The following is a 13,462-nucleotide window of genomic DNA, read 5'->3' as shown; positions in this document are numbered from 1 at the left end:
AGGCTAATCCATCATGCCTGGGTCTGCAGCGCAGAAAGTGTGGTATATCCCTCCCTCACAGGTCTGGTCTGAGTAACAGGAGGCAGCAGAAGGCGCTCCCTGAAGGTGGGATGCTGCAGCTTGCAATGCTAAAGCACCGTTGTGGTAAGTTCGCCTCACTGCATCGTATTGTTGCAAGGGAGGGGACGCTCCCCCTACGTCTACCATTACAGGTTTAATCTTAAACACAGAAGAAACAAGACACAGAAATATGAATTCGCTACAGGACATTAAGCACATCTTAATCACATATTTAACATCGTGCACACACTTAAGTAGAACTAGGTTAAATAGCTAAAATGTAAGTGCCATCTTGAAATGAGATACTTTTCTGAGTTGGGGTAAAAGGGTTCAACGTCAAGAACTTAAGTTAGGTGCTAAATCAAAGTGCCTGGTGACAGACATGCTAGAATAACCAAGACATCCCCATCAACACAGGAGATGTGACACAATGTGCAGGAGGTCTGAGATGAGCCAACAGCTGGTTGCCAGGCAGCATGCCTGAGGTCTCTCAGCTGGTGCTGGGTACCTAAATTCAGGAAATGCAATTGCACTCTAGATGTCTAGACCACATCTGTCCATGTATGAGATTAATCCTGCCCTAGGGCTATCTATTTACCTTATAGCACTATAAACGTAGCTCAGAGAATAAGTTCAGATAAAGGTCTACCCAAGGGTTCTGGTAACAGTTACTTGTACATTAGAAACTGGGTATTCTGGGCCATAGGAACATATAGAGTAGAAGGTTCATATACAAATTCATATAAACTTCTTCAGTTATACTGATTAGTATTTTGGCCTTTGGGTTCAGCGATGGCAGATAACTAATGCTTGGGAACAAAAATACAAAAATCCTATCACATTACATTACATTACATACGCTGGGGCCCATTTTGTCTGGGTTGACAAATTAATCACCATGTTTAGACTTAATAATTGAGTCAAATAATGTGGCTCAAAACACTTTGCACACCATCCATGATTCCAAAACCTAGCACAAAGACCATCATTCTAAAGTGTTAACCTGGATCTATGGAGTGGTACCATAAACAGAAGAATGGGAAAATTACATGCCAGAAATGAATGCAAATAACACAGAATGTGATGGCGTGTTTTTTTTTTTTTTTTTAAAAAGACTGTTACTCAAGCACTATGTTTCTGAAATCCAGAACCACCACATACCATGCTCTTATTGTCCCTCATTTAATCCATAGCTAACAAAACCTATTTTTAAAACACAGGGCATCTTTACATTATCTTTTCATACAGGATAAAAGATGGTTATTAAATCAAAATATACCTACCTACGTTAGGTGTCAGTGTAAGGTAGCATATAAATGGCCAGTACTAAAGAATATATATGAAAAGTTTCTGAATGCTCATTTATATTTCACAACTATAGCTTTGGTTCTTTGGCTCTACTTCCAAATAACCCCAGTGTATCTCAGCAGAATACCTATACATCTAAGTCACTGCCTGTGTTTAAGAAGGTGGTTTGCTCACTCGTGAGAGGTGCTCCTAAGAGGAAGGATTTTAGAAATTTTCTCAACACGAATACTGAGTACCTTATCTTTTGCTCCAACAGGTCAATCAGTAACTCAGCTCTGCTTTCTTTCCACATCATCTGTAAATGAGAATGCTGAGGGCTGACTTCTCACATATTTTTTGTGTTAAGGGAAAAAGAGCTATAGCAGTAAATGATGAGAATATATAAGAAGTTGGCTCTAATCACAGCTATGCAACGCTGTATTCCTGAAAGTAGCATTAAACCCTTAGGGCTATGCTGGAAAATTGCTGTGTGGAGCTGTAACTATGCACTTGCCTTTGACAGCGACATCTTGACATGTTTGAAATATCTAAGTGAGTGACCTGACCTGTTCTAGGCCGAAGTGAGATGCTGCATTTCTATTGAGGGGAAAGTTCATCAATTCAGACATCTACAAGTTATACACGATTTATATTTCTACCTAAATTCTGAATTTAAAATAAACACGTCTTCTCAGACTGTAAGCATACTGATGCATTTTTAAAGACCATAAAAGTCATAAATGAACGAAGTTTTGTGGAAAGAGTCAAACACTAAGTACTGTAATGATAGTATTGAGCTCTCAAGTGCTAAAAAACAGTGAAAAAACCAAAGTGGGGAAGCGAAGAGGAAAGAACAGCAAAAAAAAAAAGTCAATTAAAATTATAGAGCCAGTGAATATGTCCACATCTCTGCCAACTTCTGCTGACAAAGGCCTGGAAGCAGCACAAATCAGGAAATTAGTGGATGCATTGGGTAGTTGCTGGGTCTGATATAAGTCTCCAGTTTATTACAAGTTGATTCCATGTTTCAGAAACAGCAGACAATTTCAATACTGCCTGCTCAATAGGATAACATACTCTTGGAACACACAGTAGTGCTTCTTATCCATGATGCTTTGTATGCACTGTCTAGAATTTTATTAAGTTTCTATAGTGAAGAAATAGTGTATTTGCACAATTTTCTTTACTATAATTACTACATGGGATTGAGGGTTTTTTTTAAAAAGAAAAAAAATGCATTTTTTTCAGTTTTTTTAAAATGCATTACAAGTAGTTTCCTAAATAGATACAGCCTCAACCTTGATGAAAAGTTCTTCTGTTAGTGGAAATCTGAACAATCCTATACTCCTTGCCTATGGCTCAACAAAGGCCAAGTTATCCTCTCCTTAAGCACCAAGGCCGATCATAATTCATTGGAACACAGAAAAGTTTAGGTACAGAGGAAGTGTCATGGTCTACATGCACAATGTGATGTTCTCTATTTTTGCATAGATCCTCCCTAAGCACAAGCTCTTACAGTCTGAACCAAGTGGATGATCAACAAAAAAGCTAATACGAAAGAATCGTTCAGAACGGAAATGACTATATCAGAAACAATCCTGAAGACACAATGTCAGCCTTATCTAAGAAGACAAGATAACATCTACCCAAACAGACTGAAGAAAATGATGCATGAAACGGTACGTCCTTTTGCCAGGATTTATGAATCTATCAAATTTGGACAATAGGGAGTGGGGAACAAAGGCATGGGGAAAGACAAGGATTTGCGAACAGCCTACATCTTTACCAAGTTTAAGAAAGGCAAAATAACTATCCAGAAAACCACAGAATTTTAGCATAAACTTACTCAACGCTAAATATATTTTGAAGCAAAGAACAAAGAAAGATGTATAAATCTCTGGGAAACAATTAAATCCATGAAGGGCAGAGTTAAGCCAACCCATTTGATATCTCTTCTGCAAGACATTTTTTTGGCGTTGTTTGGTTTGGGTTTTTTAATAACAGAAATTAAATATAAGCAGATTTCAGTGTACTGTTTGCTAAACACTCATGGGAGATTAGTAATTGAGATGGTGAAGACGGCAAATAGTGCAAGATTCAGAAAGAAGCCAAGTGGATAGTGACAAGGGAACTAGGAGAAGAGAATGTATTGGTTGAGTTTCTCAAGACTCATTCTTGGGTTTTGTATTATTTCATTAATGAATTGGACAGAGGAAGTAAGGCATGTGCTAATGAATGCATAGATGACATGAAGTTTGAAGTCTCTACCAAGATCAAGGAAAAATTATCAGACTTGAGCAACGATGTGGTAAAACTTAAGAGACAGCTAAGTAATGCAAAGTCAAAGGACTTCACTTAGGAACCAAGTGACAATTTCTTCTATTATCTGCGGCAAAAGTGGGTAACAAGTGAGCTGCATGGACTGTATTATCAGATACCAAAATAAAATGAGTAATAAATCTTTCTTCAAACATGTCAGAAGAACACAGCCTGCCAGACACTTTGTAAGACCAGCAGATGAATAGATATAAACAGAATACAAAAAGAGAGCCATGGCAGGAAAGTTAAATGTGTTCTTTGTGTTCTGTGGATGAAACTGGGGTGATCTCCCTGGTGCATCTCTTCTTTCTAAGGGATTTTGTCAATGGTTCAGTTTGACGCAGTTTTGAAACAAATAGAGAAAATGAAAAGTAACAGATCACGAAGGTCAGACAGTATTCACCCATGGGTTCTGAATCAACTGAAGGATGAAATAGCTGAATTATTAACAATGGTGAGTAACTTCCCATATAAAACTGCTTTGGTGCCTAACCATAGGAGGGTGGCAATTTTTAAAAATCCTCCTCCAGAGAGCCAGGGAATTACAGACCAGTAAACTCGTCATCTGTGTCAGGCAAAGTCTTATAAACTGGAATAAAGAATAGAATTACTGCAGACACCTGAGTAATTATGATCTGCTTGAGAAGAGTCAGCTTGGCTTTTACCAAAAAATCCTTCATTACAAACCCACTGACGTTCATTGAAAGAGCATATATGCATATGGATAAAGGTGATCTGGTTAACATAATCAATTAAAAATTCCAAAAGGCTTTTAAGGTGACTAAGCAGTTATAGTGTAAGAAGGAAGGTCCTTAAATGGTAAAATAACTGGTTAAAAGATAAGCAGTAGAAAATGTTGAGTTCTAACAGTGGAAATCTCCAGTGGAGTTGTGCTGATACCTGTAGTGTTCAGCATACTCATAAACTATATAGGAAAGAGGGTAAGCAGAGAGATAAGAAAATTTGCTGATGGTACTAAATTATTTAGAGTGGTAAGGGTGAGAGAGCACTGTGAAGATCTGTAGCAGAATATGTCTTATGAGCCTGAATTACTGAAATTAAGTGTAGATAAATGTAAAGTGCCACATGGGGAAAAGACTGTCCTAATTTCAGATAGAAATGATGAGCTCTGAGCTAGCCATTACTATTCAGAGGAGAGACCTTAGGATTATAATAGGTAGTTCCAGGAACCAGTCAGCTCAGTGCTCAGTAGCAGTTAAAAAGTACATTAAATGCTAGTACAAGAGTACAGAAAATACAGTTATGCCACTGTAAACCATGGTTCATCTACAGTCTGAACATAATGTGAAGTTCTAGTCCCCTCATCTGAAAAAGAATATAAAAGAAATAGGAATGAAACTATGAGGAACAACTGAATAATCTGTGAGTCTTCAATTTGGAAAATAAATTACTTCATTGGAATATGAAGAAGGTCTACAAAATCACAAGGGATGTGGAGAGAGTGTAAGAGGGACCAACTTTTCACACTCTCTTCCTGGGTAAAGACATACTGGGCATCAGAGGAAGGTAGGTTCAAAACAATTAAAAATACATGAAACTCAGCAAAGGGGCAGCGACCTATAAAACTTATTACCACAAAAGTGGTAAGTCCTAAAGGCCTGTGTGGAATTAGGAATGGAAGCTGCGAAATCACATAAGAAAGGATCCACATAGGGTTACTAAATACACAATACCACATGTGACTCAAGAAGTCTTTGAGCTGAAACTAATTAGAAGGTAGAAGCATTGTATATATTTCCTCCATTTTTATTTTTCCCCAGGCATTTCCTTATGAACAAGCTTTTTGCAGTGGCAGTATCGTAGCCCATGAGGTTAATCCGAGGCGCAATTATTGCTAGTTGAAGCAATGCAGGAGACACAATAGATGGATCTTTCATCTCATTAATTATGGCCATGCTTAAATTGTTCTTGTCTTGCTCTATGCAGGACAGGTATGTGTTATTGAGTACCTGCTATACTGCAATAGGAAAGGCAAGCTTGATCTTGATCTTGATATATTTCAACCTGTTTCAAATTTTTTTCTTCCTCTGACAGAAATAAGTAAACATTAATGCCAGTGTATGAGACACTGGAAAACTTCACTCTTCATCGCACAGGCAGTTCATCTTTATAGCCCTAAACCATGAAAATGGTATACAGAAAAACCGCTCAGGTCAAGCAGGGAAACAGAAAGTCTGTCTTACCAGAGAAGCACAGATGTGCAAATTGAAAAGAAAAAACCTTATGCTACTGTTTATAAAAACATCGAATAAAGTAAATGCTAGTGAGACAAAAGGAAAAATGTGGTAGAAGTTGCAATGGACATAAAATATGCATTACTAAAATTAGGATAGAAGTTGGGAAAAGGTTTCTGACCAGCAGCAGGGGTGAAATTCTGACATAAACCTCAAATAGAGTTAGCAAGGCTAAGAAATCTAACTCAGAGAGGCAGAGCCTTTGTTTGTTTAAGGACTTGTACAGCACAGTTGCTAGCAACAGCATACAACTGGATATTATCACCTGAGGTCTCTAGCATATCCCTTTCCTATGCTCATATGATTTTTTTTAACTGAAAAATAAATTTTAAAATATTCTATAATCTCACTTTGGAGACATTCAATGAGTTTTATGACTGGGTTGTGTCAGAATGCTTCAAAAAATAGGAAATATATTTCTGTCAGACTGCTAGCTGTAGCTTCGATCATAGTTACAGAAAATTAAACAGAACAGTTGTCAAACACCAGGTTGCTTGATGTTTAATTCATGTGCAAACACCTACTCCAGTAATTTTCAACATTTGATGCACTAGAAACTGTTTCCCACAAGTGGTCTCTATTCACAAAGTGAGAAAAACAGTGTGAACTTGACACCTGAAAAGGTATTTGTTTTCCTAGGATAAAAATGTCTGATATGCTAGAAGCCAAAACTATGTATTTTTCTTGTGACTAATATGAAGTTAAACAAATATTTACAATTTTTCTTGTCTAAATCCAAGAAAAATGTATTCCCTTAAAAACAATTTTAACTACAACACAGTTCTTTTAAGTGATAAGCACTTCACCTATGGTCTGTCCAGGAGCCTGTGCAAGCACATCAAAACAGTGCAGATTTCCCACTCTCCTTCCTAAGAATTCCCCATATTCAAAATATCCACATATGTGTCAATGACTTAGTAGTAGTAGTAGTAGTAGTAGTAGTAGTAGTAGTCGTCGTCCTTTTTTCCTCACTAAGATTTGCCTGTAGACAAGGTTTTGTTCACAACAAATCCACTTGCCAGTTTGGACCAAGAATGAACACTGCTGTTGCCCTAAGCAGACACAGGGAAATCCAAAAGAAATACTAATCTGGAGGGATGTTTTCACTATTGGTTATTTTAAGATGCCTCAAGATAAGAGGACCACACTAGGTGGACTTCCCTTGCTCTAAAAAAATCCTAGGCAGCACAGAGAGCAGCATGAAATAAAACAGAAGGGTGGATAAATAAGAAAAGGCAAAACTCCACAAAGAACAAGACGTTTAAATCTAATAGGGGAAATCAGAAAGAGGATTCAAAGTGCAATCCAGTGTTTCTTCATCAGCATGTATGGAATGTGGTCTTAGTAGGCATATCACAGACGAATTAGAGTGAACACTTTGTGTGTCAGAGAGATCAGATGAGTGAAGCAGATTTCTGCAATCAAAATGGAAAATCATATATATATACACACACACACATATATATATAAATGTGTATGTATACTAAGCACTAGCGTCTAGGATCAGCCTAGAAGTACTCTGTTCCCAGAGGATCATTCTCTTCTTTTCACACTCCTGACACAGAACATGAAGCTGAGAAAGGACCTCTAACAGGTAAAGAGATTAGTGAAAACTCTTGAGAAATGAGGAAAGGAGGGTGCAATTATTCAGAACTGAAGAGAGCATGCTGCTGAAGGTAAAGCATATGGCTGAAGGTACAGGAAGGTAAAAAGGAGCTGCCTCAGAGAATTATTAACAATGAGGTTGTGGTCACTGGGATGGTATCTGCAGGTAAGGAGGAAGAAAAAGCCACCAACAGTGGGCAAGAAAGCTGTCAAGCAAGGACAAATACAGGGGATGAGCAAATTGCTGTGATACCAATGGGCATAAGTAAGTATCAGCAAAAGGAAATCCCTTAATGAATATGAATGGAAGCTGTACGGACATGGGTAAGAATTAACATTTTCAATTAAAGGAAAGAGCAATAGGAAAGGCACTTCTATTGTTTAGTTGGAACACAATTCTGAAGTTGGCATTTGGAAGTCTTTCATACACACATGCTATTTTAAATGTTTATATGCCTTAGACTAAAAGAGAGAATGTTGTTGCAGAATTTTACACTCCTATGCTCTTGATTTTCATATTATTTTCCTATTCAAAATTTTCCTTCCTCTCATAGATCCACTTTTTTAAAAGATGAAGATATTCTTAAATGCAATTTCTACTCTACGTGCAGCCGACATTTTCTTGACAGTGACATGTTTTTCTATACAAAAATTCTATACAAATCTAGAAGAGCAGCCAGCACTTGTTTTTTCAGTTTCCCAGGTGTATTTCCTGTTCCACACTACACTATGCATTACAAGGTACTTCAGTATGTGAGTGGGCAATAGTCAGCAGTTTTACCAGGGAGAAGAAAACACTTTTCTCATTAGCTATTTAAGCTTTTTTCAAGGAGAGCTTTAACACTTGAACAAGTTTCAAAACTGCTCCAGGCAGTATGATATGAAGTAATTTTAACATGTTTCAGTACATTAGGTTTAAGGAATAATACTTACTTCTTTGCTCTAACACTGTCCAAGTCTCTTTGCTAAAAAAACCCATTGGACATAAGGAAGATTTGATACTTCTGTAATAGGAAGCCATACTTCCTACTTACATCCACGTCCCTTTGTATGGTGTGCAGTCACACTAATTGTCCATCTATATACATGTACTCAAATATCATTAAAAATGCCAGAAAAGTCTGGTATTTAGAAAAAAATAAGTATTAAAATAATGGAGAACTCCTAGGTATTTTGTTTTTGAAGAACGGACATTTCATGGTTGCCTGAATACTGAATTGAAAGCTTGACAAAAAGGAAGTATATCTTAAAATAGTGCTCCAGTCCTTGACAGCAGATTCTAACTTTGACTTCTTTAAATTTCATGGCATTTTCTATAACTTTAAAAGTGAAGTTATGTTTCTCCATTTTTGCTCAAATGGAAACATCAAACATGGAAGCATAAAGGTTAATCAACTTTGGTTAAGAGCTCTATGTCACAAACAACGTGCATGTTTTGTCACCCACTCCACGGATTTTCTCTAGTGTTCCTGAAATAGAGAGTCCAACACATATTTCAAACTTATATTTTTACAGTTACTAAGATGGAGGGATCCTGCCCGTATGACAAATAGCGTGTTCAGATGATAGTTTCCATTATGTTTTCTTTTTTCTTCATAGATGCATGACAGGCAGGGGACCAGCAACCGCAAGTAATATCAGCCTGTTTCTATTTTAGTATCAGGGAGAATTCAGGCAAAGGCAAAAGGCATCCTGAAATGCTCTGTAAAATTTGCCTTCACTGGCAAATTGGGAAGACTAATTAAAAAAATGTAATACTCGCTTGATTTGGCTTTCATTTTCCAGCTGAGCCTTCTGAAATAGTTACTGTGGAGGATGGATTTTTGAAGAAAAATCTTGACTATGAAGAACTGAACTACCACACAACCTTTTGCTTATTGTCAATGAATTAAGCAAGCAGCTTCAAATATAACAGTTATGTCTCCTTATTAAACTACTAAACAGTCCTACTCAACTGTAGACATTTTTGAAGGATGGATTTATGCTTTTCTCAGTTCCACTCTTTTATATATCAAAAATATGTTTTGTGAAAGTCATCAATCAAATGAATATATGCCCAGTAATTGTTCTTCAATCATGAAATCTGATAGCTGCTTTATTGATACATTATATACCTTTGACTGATGATAAAGGGACACCGCAACCATTCTATTAAACTGCTCAAAACTTACTCTTGTGTAAAGTATTATATATCAGAATTTAGAATTGCTTTCTTGGGCATTAAAATTTCAACTTCAATTTTAATTAATTTTTACTAGAGTAACAAAAAAGAGCAAGACATTACTCCATCCTTGCCTTGAGGATTGATAAAAAAAAATTCAAACAATCAAAACTAATTCTCCTTAGGTTATAATCTTTTGATCTTCTCCAGTTTTTATAGGCATGTGATTTAGCAGGAGTCCTTAATAACTCAGAAAAGCACACCTGAAAGTTGCACTCTGAACTTAGAGAAAAAGATATTTCCACATTGATTTTAAAGATTAAAAAACACCAACACCAAAAACTAATCAATTTCTGTATAGTATTCTGTATGTCATAACAAATTATGGCATTTCATTTTAAGTGTTCAAGGCATGACAAGCAAAAGACATTAAAAGGTCACAGGCTGTCTAATATTGCAAACTACTGCTCAGTCTATTTCAAACTGATTGACTTTTTTCTGACTACTGTCTGCCAGTTTGTTTTCTATTCTTTGCTATTTTCTCAGTCATGTTTTATAGATTGAGGCTATGTCTCCAGTGTTAACTTATTAATGAAAAGTGTACAGTTTAACTAGAAGATAGTGTTTGATTTAATTCTATTCCAGAGTCCCCATGTTGAAGGAAAAAAGTTCATCTTTAGCTCTTTGTGCCATCTGATCATTTTGAACAGCCATTATAAGAAGAGCCATATCTACTCCCCCCAGATGCCTGTTTACTATCCTTATTAAAAATGTATACAAAGATAATTTTATATGTGAATGTACTATTTCAACTTTCATGATCCCAGCATGCCTCATGAACTATTTGTATACCATCTGGCATATACAAATACCATTTCTCATTCCCAAAACAAGAAACAAGTACAGGGACAACAGCTAAGTGCAACCACAACAAAAGCTGCAGCAGAACTTGAAGCAGGGGAAGTTGAACCACACCGAGTATCAATGAGTTAATCAACTTTTGATTTATTGCCATCCTCTAGTGAACAGAACCAGTGGATTTTGGATGGTGAACTTCTACATTGCATTTATGAGCAACATGGTTCACGTAAGCAATGCCCTAAAATTCAGAAGTATTTTGGAGGTGAGAAAACTGTTAAGATATGTGATGGAAGTGTCCAGCCTCACAGGATGGTGACTGGTGATAAGAGACCATGCAAAATTTCTTTCTCCATCAGCAAGTTGTTACAGAATATCCCACTGATTCCTTATTTAGTCCAAATTAGAAAAACATTTAGCTTAAAGAACCACAAAACTTTATATGTGTTTGTTTGAGCCTACTTAGAATGTCTGACAAATATCTGCCCCAGATGAGATAGCTGTGTACCATCATCCAGACAGCCTCAGCTGAACCAGGCATGCTCTGTCATTGTCCGACAATGGTACAAAGCAAGCTAATATAGCATTATGCCATCTTCAGGACATTCTGTCACAGCTGAGGGATATCTCACAGCATGAAAGAACCTAACCCATAATCATTATTGTTGAACATTTACAGCACAGTTGAGATTTAGAGATGGTGCTTCAAAAAACAGTCAAATAGCAACAGTATTTCTAGGGCTTTATACTATTCTCCTGAAGTACCAGTATTTTCACATGATTTTTATTCCCTCATCAAATTTATTAACCACTACCTCCTGATTGTACTTCTAAGTACAAACATGGAAATATACTAAATTATTCTTTAAGGATTTCAGGTTTTGCCCTAACACTGTCAGCTTGTCTCAGGTTTTGCTTTTTCAGTAGGAAAAAAGAAAATTCTTCGACATTTACACTTTGTAAGTAGTTTGCTTCAAGCACCTGATATCACATTCATTCTTGACCAGCTTAACAGTTTCCTCTAAAGAATTATCTTCCTGGTAGTGAAGGTCCATTACTTTGTTATATTAACAATTCCATTTCTGCTACTTTCCCCTTATTTGCCAGCTTTTTTTGGTCAGAATCTTGACTTGGTATTTCTAGTGTTTCACAAGTTCATATTTCAAATCCGTAACTACTACTGAACGCTGTAACTTTTAGACAGCAGAACACTTTCTTTTGCCAAGATCTCTGAAATCACTTGGCTGTATTTGATATACTTTTCCTTCCAACTCTTCTGTCATTTATACTTAGTGTGCGTTAATGGTTTCCAGCAATGCTGCACTGTCATACAAGATTGTTCTTGGTTTACTTGCTTGCAGACTGATGTCTAGTGCACGAAGTTGTTAGTTACGCTGATTCAAGTCAACAGTAGATCTTGGGCAATGAAATTAACCTCCAGTACATAATAGGAGAGTTTTTTCTCTAGGAATCTAGGAAAGGGAAACTTGGGTACAGAAGCAAAACACAGTGAGTGCTGCACAGTGCATCATCCATGCCATAGTTAAGAATGTACATTTCTCACAGTATATTGGGTTTCTGAATATGCACCCTTAGTTCCCTCATACTTTAAACATTTCTCTTTTTATGCTGTAACTGTTTCTATTTTTACGTGCAGCATAAAAAAACATATTTCTAAGCCATTTGGATGTAGTTGAAAGCTTATTTCTAGGAAATGAAGACTATAGACAAAAACGTGTATACATATATATACTTACACATAAACATAGATGCATTTTTATATATACGTAAAAAAGCCAAATGGATTGATTCTATTAGCATGTAAATGTTTTAGTACTTTATAGGAAGACAACTAAACCAGAGAAGACTGTTTTGTCTGTTTCTTTTTAAAAGGAAATGCAGTAGTTTATAGACTCTAGGCATACTTGCATTCCAGCAGATTTAACTGGTTTTTTGTCATTGCATTTACAGTATCAAACGGCTGTGGAATTTAGCGTCTTTGATTCCACAAAATAATGAGGAGACTGCCTTTTCTACTGGAGGTGTATTTCAGCCATACATTTACTTTCTGCATCCATTTAAAGGAAAGGCACTGCCTAGAGACAGTAGTATGGATCCTAATTGCTTTGCACACAAGTTCTTGTTATAGCTGCCTTTTTTTTTTGATGTTACTTCATCATCTATGTCTGAACATGCTGGAAAGGGTTTCTCTAGGGCTTGGTAGTCAATGCAAGGAAAACGGTGTTTGACTTACTATGACTCACTGACCAAGAAAAAATCATGATCATTGCAATAGTTTAATTTTGCTTTTATCTCTTATTAAAAAAAATTAAAAACCAAAAAAAAACCTTCCAGCTTTACCCTTGGTTTTTTTTCATCAATTTCATCATTTAATAAAAAATAATTTTTAAAGACAAATTTGCTTCATTTCGAAGAAATTGTATTTTAGAAACTCCCCCATCTTTTTTACTTGCATTCTTTTCCCTTTTCATGCATTATTTTACATATAAATAAAAATGCTATTGAAATATTAAGCCTAATAGTTAAGTTCTAGACATATGAGGTATGATCTGGAATCCAAAATAATAACTGTAATGATAGTAATGACATTCCAATTCATAAAAAGATAAGACTGTCACTTGCCAAAAGAAATCACTGTTCTACCCTGATTTGCTGTCATGTCCAATAAGACATTTTGGTGTTAGGAAGTAACGCAACAATAATTTAATAAATTTAATGAGCTACATAAAGTTCCACTAACATTTTTTTAAAGAACGTTATGATAACCTAAGAACGTAGAGATAGCTCATGAGAAAACTCATTTGGGCATTAGAGGCAGCTAAATTTGACTTGGTAACTTACTAGTCTCTCATTTGTGTTATGTCTTTCTAGTGTCTTCTCTGCTAGAGCATTTGAA

At 36.2% G+C, this 13,462-nt stretch overlaps 1 protein-coding gene and 1 non-coding gene across 2 annotated transcripts in view; one reads left to right on the top strand and one right to left on the bottom strand.

Annotated features, from left to right (window-relative positions):
* The window catches only part of CNTNAP2 (contactin associated protein 2), a 1,215,771-nt gene that overhangs the window by 695,532 nt on the left and 506,777 nt on the right, over positions 1–13,462 (bottom strand). The window lies entirely within an intron of this gene.
* On the top strand, positions 5,465–5,593 carry LOC142593072 (U4 spliceosomal RNA). Its single transcript, XR_012830874.1, has one exon. It is a non-coding gene; the product is annotated as a U4 spliceosomal RNA (small nuclear RNA).

This window comes from Pelecanus crispus, chromosome 2 (genome assembly GCF_030463565.1).
Source record: "Pelecanus crispus isolate bPelCri1 chromosome 2, bPelCri1.pri, whole genome shotgun sequence".
Lineage (NCBI taxonomy): Eukaryota > Metazoa > Chordata > Aves > Pelecaniformes > Pelecanidae > Pelecanus > Pelecanus crispus.
This window is presented reverse-complemented; position numbering and strand designations above follow the sequence as displayed.